The sequence below is a fragment of the Amborella trichopoda genome, chromosome 12 (assembly GCF_054954075.1).
Source record: "Amborella trichopoda isolate Santa Cruz 75 chromosome 12, AtrichopodaSantaCruz75HAP2 v2.0, whole genome shotgun sequence".
Taxonomy (NCBI): domain Eukaryota; kingdom Viridiplantae; phylum Streptophyta; class Magnoliopsida; order Amborellales; family Amborellaceae; genus Amborella; species Amborella trichopoda.
This window is the reverse complement of record NC_142347.1, coordinates 37,674,552-37,684,043: the sequence shown is the minus strand read 5'-3', so window position 1 is coordinate 37,684,043 and position 9,492 is coordinate 37,674,552. Positions and strand designations below refer to the sequence as shown.

General features: G+C 33.9%; 1 long non-coding RNA gene across 1 annotated transcript; it reads right to left on the bottom strand.

Moving 5' to 3' along the window:
* Positions 1-270: 270 nt before the first annotated feature.
* LOC148779569 (uncharacterized) lies at positions 271-1,813 on the bottom strand. The gene is made up of 2 exons (XR_016045156.1): positions 1,075-1,813; positions 271-951 (listed from the first exon to the last, which is right to left on the bottom strand). It is a non-coding gene; the product is annotated as an uncharacterized LOC148779569 (long non-coding RNA).
* Between the last annotated feature and the right edge of the window lie 7,679 nt (positions 1,814-9,492).

The window sequence follows — 9,492 nt, the reverse complement described above, 5'->3', positions numbered from 1 at the left end:
TATTATTATTATTATTATTATTATTAAGACAGAGTTTTTATGAGTCCACCCTTAAAAATTTATTTTTGTGAGTTGGATTTTTGGACTTATTAAATAGAAATAATAATTCTATTAAGAAAAAGGTGCGGTTTGAATGGAGCCTAAGTTCTAAACAATCAAATTAGAACCTACCTTGAAATAGTATGAGAAACATGATTTTAATACTGGAAATTTTTGTGATAGCTTTGGGCCAGTTTGGATGTCAAACAAATAAATATTTACAACAAAATAAATACAAATTTTTTCCATCTCAATTGAAAAACATTCTGGTTTTATTTTATTTTGTTGGTAAAGCGTTTGGATGTCTAATTTCATTGATTTGTCACAAAAACCCTATTTTCCTTCTCTTGAAGATTTTCCAAGATGAGAGATTGGTCCAAAGTTGGCCCTTTCCTCTACCCCTTCTCTCTCTCTCATCTTTCTCTATGAAATCAGGGGAAGCTTCAGCCCTTTCCTCCATCGCCAAGGTCTAGCCCTACGGAAACTGTCACCATCGCCATGGCCATCTCCATCTCCATCTCCATCGCCAAGCAAGGTTCGGGTTTGAGGTCTCCATGACCAAGCCAATCTCTCCACCTTGCTTCTCTCTCTGTAGTCTCTCTCCCCCAATTTCTCTATCATAATCGCTTGCTTCTAACACACGCTTCACAAGGTTCCTCCTTTCTCACTCCTTACGGATCCATTCCACATCTCCATTTTCTCTCTCTAAAACCCCTCATATAAACTCCAACTCACATCTATTCTGCTTATATAAATGGCATATCAACCCCTGATCACAGATATCGTTGCCCCATAAAATAAACACCGGAAACCCAATTTTCAGGCAGTCGGATTCTGTATTTTCCGATCATTTATACTTTGCAAAGAGCGCTTTTCCTCGGGAGCTACAAATTTTGCAGGAAGAAGGTGTCTCTGAAAGAATAAAATTGTCGATGGTTAGACTGAGGAAGTTCCTTTGGGAGTTTGAGTGATTTTCCGGTGAGGTTGTCCCAAAAATACAGGGGCTTACGTGTTGAATGGGGGCTTTTGATATACCTTTTATTTAGGAAAACAAGGAACTTCAATAGATACAGTATCAGTTGATTCATAATCGTCACCTTCACCGTCAATTACTCCTACTCCTGATACACACATGCTTCTGCATCCAGTGAAGATAGCAATGCGAAAGAAAACCCATCAAAGTTATCAGCGTCTGTTATATCATCGTGGGCTAGAAGTCTCAGGATAACGCAGCCTGTGCTTGGAGATGAATCACAATCCAGTAATTCTGGGAAGTTGACTATCAGTTGGTTTACGAGCGGTTTTGGACTGTGCACATCACCCAAAGCTTTTCCAGCAGATGAAGGTTCTGAGGGAACTTCAGCAACAACTTCAACAAAGACACAATCTGGTGTTTTTGGAGAACTTTTGAACACCATGATGGGTTTCATTCCATGAGATAGAGAGCATAGCACTATATTTTCAGAGCTTTTGAAAGAGAGAGAGAGCGGAGCTTTGAGTTTTTTTCTCGCGCATGAGAGAGAGCAAAGGGAGATGAGGGAAAAGGAGGGAGGAGAAAGTTAGAGCGAGAGGCGCGAGGAACGCGACCCAAGCCAAAAAAAACATGAAGTTTAATTTGAAATTTTTTTTATGGTAATTTGTGGCCGAAGGTATTTTTTTTTTCTTTCAATCTAAAAATATGACAAAAGCACGCGGATGTCCAAACAATAAAAATAAGTTTTATTATATTTTTAAAGTATAATTCAAAAGTATTTTAATTTTAGGTACATCCAAACTGGCCCCTTAAAATATATTTCTATTTTTATTTATAAAGTTTAAAACTTAAAAAATAGTGTAAATCGACATATATATGAATACTTGAAAATTGACCGTTCAAAAATGCTTTATAAAAATATATTATTTTCAAAACTTGAAATCCATTTTTTCTCATGTTCAAGCATCTTGACGTCTAGATGATCAATTTGAAATATTTGAACATCAAAACAACTTTTTGTAGTGAAATTTTTTAGGTAGGTTCAAATTTGATTGTTTAGAGCCTCAGCTCTATATAAACTTTTCCCTTAAGAAAATGGCAAACTTTCTATGCTTTCCTTACAACATAAAACTTATATACTTCCCCTACAACATAAAACTTATATACTTCCTCTTATCCAACCATCTAATTTGAATGGAGGGTTGAAATTGTGCCAATCACAATGTCACATCTCTATACTATTTTATTTTTAATTTTTTCTACAAAATATTGTAACAAAATTTTGTATGTCAAATCCTCTAGTAAACTTGCACTAGCGAAAAATATAAAAATAATATTTTCAATAAAATAAAATGATCAAAATACCCTAAAAGATTAAAGCGGTATTTTGGTCATTATATTTTATCAAAAAATTATTTTTAATATTTTTTATAGGTACACCCTAATGAGAAGATGGCACATACCAAATTTTATATTCATACAAATTGTATAAAAAAAACTAAAAATAAAATACTTTGAGACGTCAAATCTAAGATCAAACGGTGAGTAGGTCTCTTGATCAAAATTGGACGGCTGGATGGTAAGGGAAGCATAGATCTTCTATGTTGTAGGGGAAGTATATGAACATTTCTCTTAAAAAAACATTTGGACAATTAGGTTCAATTGTTTTTGGTCGGACCACCTATTTGCATCTATCTTTAAGATGGATACTTTAATCTTTGGGACAGCATATTATAAAACTAAAGTCTAGCCCATGAAACAATTTTATTTATTATTATGATTTGTTTATCCATGTCAACCAAATGTTTCAATAATCAAAAACCCGGACGGGTACCTGGGGAATGCCTTCCCACTTGAGAGATGAACTAGGAAGTGAAGTGTGGTCGAGAGAGAGAAAGTCGGATGTTTGCCTTTGTAGATGGATGTGATGAGCCCTATGCAAAACCTCAACTCGGGGAAGGGACTTGGCCCATGGTTGGTTAATCCGAGTAACTCGCCCCAGTCGAGTTCATCCGCCGAAGTCTAACCAAGTTAAAAAGTATTAAAAAATAAAATAATACATTTTTTTTAAAAATAAAACAAATATGTTCGAAATAAAATTAAACAAAACACATCTTAAAAAAATAGTGAAAAATAAAATTTAAAAAACTCAATTTATAACGGGGGTATTTTAGAAATAATCTAAAAAACGGAAAATTATTAAAATAAGTATTTATCGCCAAAATACTTTCCAATCTATATCAAAATGATAAAAAATATAAAAAACATTTTATTTTATTTTTTTTTTTGAATTTTATTTTAAATTTTTTTAAAAAAATACAGACATCAAATCACTTCATTCGGAGGCCCGAAGTAGCGAGTATGCCTGGCGAGTCGGACATACTCGGCCGAGTCAATGTAAGAGAATGTTAGAAAGAGAGCCCGCTGTTTCTGTACGCGTGTGAGAGAGAGGGGCCACATGATGTTTGCGTTTGATTTGCGAGAAAGAGAAACATCAGATTGACAATTCAGTATAAGGATTCCCTGAAGACAAGGGCAGTTTCGTTATGTATGGTTCTATTATTTATAGCTCCTATAGTACAGGATTAGCTCCTTGGGTAAAAGAACGGCCAAGGATTATTTTCTAGATTTAAAATTTTACGATCTTCTTTTGAATCACTCTTGAAAAAAATTTGTTTGGATTTTTAGAGAGAGAAACTATATCAAATTTTAAATTTTATAGAGAGAAGGTACTTGAAAATTTTTAGAGAGAAATTATCTCAAATTTTAAGTTTTAAAGAGAGTAAGTATTTTAAAATTTTAGAAAGAGAAACTATATCAAATCTTAGAGAGAGAAACCACCTAAAATTTTTTAGAGATAAACTATCTCAAAGTTTCTATAGAGAGAAACTATTCAATATTTTAAGTTTTAGAGAGAGACATATCTTAAATTTCTAGAGAGAGAAACTATAACAAACTTTAGAGAGAGAAAATACTAGAAATTCATATAAAGAGAAACTATCTGAAATTTTTGAGAGAGAAATCACATCAAATTTAATGAAAAAAATGACATTACAATGAATAATACAATAAAAAATATTTAACAAAAAAAAACATTAAATGTTATGTATCGATGTACCATCCAAACAATAGAAAAGAGCATGGGCTTAATTGGTTAGTGCTTGATAAATTGCAACGCTACATCTTAGGTTCAATTCTTGCCAAAGGTAGGGGCCTTCTCCCCACTTACTCACCCAAAACAAAATTAGAAAATTTATAGAAAATATCTTTCTCGAGGAATATATTTTTTTAAAAAATAGAGTTTTCTAGATAATTTTTTTCCATGTATCCAAATGGTCCCCACATATGAGCGTCTAAAATTTGGATGGTTTCCTTCACTTTTTCAGTCACATAAAACTTTTTTTTTTTCTTGAAGGTTGCTCGTTAGGTTTAGATTTTTTCTTTGACATTTAAATTTATATTTATGATAAATTTTGAAAATAAGCATTAACTTGATTGTTTAACGATGCAACCGTATACAAACCACACCCTAAAAATGATCGTGCGGACGCATAGGCGCGTGAAAGCATATAATCTTTTAACTAAGATTTAACCAATCCTCACATTTGGATTAGGTGGCTTCCACGACTTCAAAGCATAGGCTAAAAAGAAGTATGAAATCAAAATAATTCCAACACAAGGACATTTTCATAGCAATGGGAAAAAAAATATAAAATTATCTTTGAGGGGAGTTTACTCCTTCCAAAGGGGGTTTACCTTCATATGGGGTCAAGTACCCTGTTGAGGGGCTTCTCGTGCTTAATGGGTTTCACTTGTGGGTCTGGAAGAAGCTCCCTGCACTTCCACATTGGGTTAACACCCAAGATGGGGAGTGGCAGGCCTGCGCGAGCCTTATAGTGGATTTTTCTTTATTTTTTTTCAATATTCTTTCTCTTTGTCCATTTCTCTCTCCCACCTCCCACCAACCTTTCTTTTACACCCAACATTATACTCATTGGTTGGCCGTTACTCCCCACTTAGCTCGAAAGCAAGAAACAACGACTAGCCCAAAGTTATTGTGCTAATGTGCTTCAATTTTCTTACTAGAGTGCACTCAATATTGCATCGTCTCATTTCTTCGCTTGCTTGAATGCTCTGTTTGGGCTCCTTCCCCCCTCCCAAAGTTTGGAATCCCTTCACTAACCTGCCTGATCTTCAAAGGAAAGAGAGTTATTATCCCCACCCAATCTGTGCAGTCCATGTTATATTCGAAGTCATCACAGCCAGGTGAGTATAAGATTCTATGCATTCTTGGATGCCGCCATGCTTTTACTGACTTTTTCTTTTTCTTGGGCCACATCACAAGTGCAAGCTGGTGGGTTATCTCAAATCTGGTCGAAGAGGTTATTGTTCATGAGATGGTAATTATTAGAGGTTTTAGTTTGAGGTTTTGGTCAAGTGGAGAAGGCTAGAGAGCTCAATGTCCGAGGAAGATGCCTTGAGTGGGAAAGTAGGGATCCAGCGTAGATGGCGATGTTGGGACAATTGGGGGCGAGGGATATCTATGTATTGTTAGTTTAGGAGGGTTATTTTTGGAAATAAAGAATTGTATTTTTTTATTTCTTCGTCTTGTAATTTTGGAGCCTTATTCCTTTTATTCAACAAAAATATTGCTCACTTCATCAAAAAAACTAACCTCAGCACTGTTTTTCTTTGCAACTACTACCCCAAGTAAAAAAGTTAATTTTTTTAAACTAAAATACCCTCTGTTTTCCAAAACATGACACTCAACTGTGTTGGTCCGACACAAAAATGTATCAGTCCATTACCAGTTAAACATAGAGCCGGTTCAGCACAAAAAAGGTACCATACTAGCTCTGTACACCGGCTTAGAGATGGAAAGCAGAAAACACAACCAGAAAATATGGTATTTTGGTAAAAAAGAAGAAGTCAACTTTACGCTTATATGCGGTTGTAAAACAAATAATATTGAAGTTAACAGTGTGGTATCAAAAGTGTTGAGGAGGGACACAGCGAATGATAGGATGCAGTAGGGCGCATGCTTAGGAAATGCAAATTGGGGGACCTATAATTGTCCCTCATTCGAAACTTTAGGGAAATTTTACTTCATCTCACCATCACAAAGGACTTTCTCGTTAATTCTAGTGTTCTTTATTTATCCACCATTGTTAATCCATAGCTTCTACTTGCATAAATTAAAGCAATTGATGAATGGGGTTTCACATTAGTAAAAACATTCAATTTACTTTTTTGAAAGGGGTAGTTTACCTGTTACGGCCTAATAAAGAAAAAGGTACATGTAAGGATCATGACCCATACTTGCTCTCATGTTTGGTTGGAGATGGGGGTCCACCATGATTACTTCATCGCAACTTTTCTCTTCTAAAATGTTGTAGTTACATTAGTCACGGATGTGTGGCCCATATGAAGAATGGATGGACCAGATCTTGTACTTCCTCTTTGGACGGCTTAGATACTACCCACATGGAACTTCAATATAGCAAGCCAGTGGAAAAACTAAATAAAATAATACTAATAAAAAACTCTCAAAAAGGTGAAATCATATGTTGCTGCTATATCATTCCAATGAAAAATCCAAAGTTCAAAGTTAGGGATGCATGTCCAAGAATATTAGTTGGATAGGTCACTGCCCAGCCCAAGGACTTGTGTCATTTTCAGGATTTTTGGTGAGGTAGTTGGGTGATTTCACAGAGGGGTCTAGCTTGGCCACCCCTGTAATCAAGGGTGATCAAATTGCCAGCTCTAGAGCTGTCAATCGGGTCCGGCCGTCCAGGGAATCCGGCAGATCGACATGAGGGGGTTAGCTCTGGATCTATTTGACCTGGACCAGGTCTGGGTCCAACCTTGACAGAGTCTGGTCAAAGATCATCCCACCCAACATATTTACATATTAGTACAAATTAAATTTATAAAATGTTAAAACCAATGGTATTCATATTTTCATCATGAAATAATTATTTTTAATTTTTAAAATGTATGTATTTTTACATATTCATGATCTCTATATTAACAATTATATATTCCAATAAATTTAAGTGATAAATCCATCTAAACAATGGATTTTTAAGAGGGGACTCATTTCTACATATGAGTCCTAGGATTCATTGAAACCTTGTTCTTAAAAAAAGAAAAAAGAAAAGAAAAAAAGGATATACATTAAAGTTATGGAAAAAGTTTATATAAAGGTGAAGCCCTAAACAATCAAATTAAGGCAAATCTCAAAGAGGTTGTTTCGATGCTGAAAAACTCACAATTCCATTATCTTGTGGATAGGAGACATAATAGATTTTAAGTCTTGGAAATAGTGCATCTCATAGTGAATTATCTAGGCCGTTAATTTTCAAGATTTTCATTTGTTTATAGATATGTTGAATCTACTCTATTTTTAAATCATTAAATTTTACAATTAGAGATGAAAACAAATATTCACACTATAATAAAGATTTTTTAATACTGAAACAATATATTTCAGCACTATTTGAAGGTGTACCATACTTCGAATGTTTAGGACCTTAGCCTTATACAAACTACACCATGACGTTGTTAAAGTTATATTTTATATAAATGTAGATCGAGCAGATCTATGAAAACTTGAAAATCTTAAAAATTGACGGTCCAAAAATGCTTTACAAGATGCACTATTTCAAAAATTAAGATTTTTTTTTTCTCATGTACATGCTTCTTGATGTTGAGATGATCAATTTGAGGATATTTGAGCATCCAAACAACCTCTAGTGAAATTTTTTAGGTGGGTTCTATTTTGATTGTTTAGAGCCTCGGCTCTATATAAATGTTTTCCTTTTACATATTATCGATGGAAAAGTATACAAAGGGATCGTTTGCTTTTAATGCAAGGACGCCACAACCACTCTCGCCTGTCAGATTTCAAATCAAGGGGTTGTGAGTGCGTCTTTGACTAGACTCAAAAAAATTTTTCTTTTTAAATTTTGTGTCACACACCAAGCCATCCAATTGAACATCTAATGGTTATCAGCAATTATGACCTCCTTGTAAGAAAGATAAATGGTCTCCTATTATACTATTCCATTATATATTGTTACTTTTTATATCTAGACTTGCGGCTTTGGTCAGCTTGCTACTCATGTTTTAGGTGTAGAATTAAAATTTTTGGGTAGATATAGAATCTTGGGTGGCCTAACTCGCCCTTTCATTAAGAAAGGGTGAGGTTTGCATAAGGTTGCAACCTTGACCAATCAAAATATGATGTACCTTCAAACTTTGTCATAAGATGTAATTTTAGTGTTGAAAATTCTTGGGATGACCCAAGAGCATATATTTATATCTAACTATAAAATTTTTAACTCCAAAGATGGTTCAAATCAAACAGATCTATAAACACATAAAAATCTTGAAAATGGACCGTCCTCAGAATATGTTGTAAGACGTACTATTTTTGAGATTTGATATTATTTATTTATTTATTTTTTCATATCCACGCATCTCTACATCGAGATGATCAAATCAATGGTCTTCCAAGAACAAAAAAGCCTTTTTCGATGGATTTTTGAGCTGCACCTTAATTGTACAATTTAAGGTGTCAATCTTATACAAACTTTTTCTTTAAGAAAAGGTAAGAAAGAATAGAGCGACAAAAATAGAAAAATCTACAAAGTATATTGAAGATAAACGAAATAGAAAAGCCAATGTAACCATCATTTTTTACCATTGTGAAAAGAAGATCCCAGGGAACCAAACCATTCTGTGCATTTGGTCACGCCAGCAAAATACGTAGGTGGGGAGATTTTTATAAACTTTAACTTTTCAAAATATTTTGGGTTGTGATCAATTTCAAAAAAGAGAAAAAGAAAAGCAATTACTTTAAGTTGGACCCGGTTTCCATGCGGTCAAGCCCACATGTATAGAAATGCAGGCTTCTAAATAAATCTATTTTTGAGATGAATTTTAAGACTTAATTTTAAGGACATATAATCTCTAACATGGAGATCATGAATATGAATAAATAAATAAATTTAAAAAACTAAAAATAATAATTTTAATAGGAAAACATTTGGACCGACATTTTCCACTGGTTTTAGATGGAACACCTACTTGCATCCATCCTTAAGATGGATGCTTTACCCTTTGTAGACCACATATATAGAAATGCGATCCTGCCCGCATGAAACAATTTTTTTTTTAAGTTTTAAAAAATACTGATCTCATGGGAATGGTTTTGGACCATTTTTTTTTTTTCTTTTTAGCTGCAAAATATTCTTCTCCGTATTCATCTTAAAGAGAGCAAAGATAATTATTTAATTCTTAGGAGGAAAATCCTCTAAATATTTACAATTTGATCCTATGGGGACAACAAAAGTAATAGCAACGTATATGATATAATCCCTTTTCCAGTTTCCACTGAAAATAAACTAAGGTGTGAATTTTTAACTCTTTTCCGTCGATTGTTTTCTGAAAGTTCCTTTTTTAGTAGACTTTTCTGG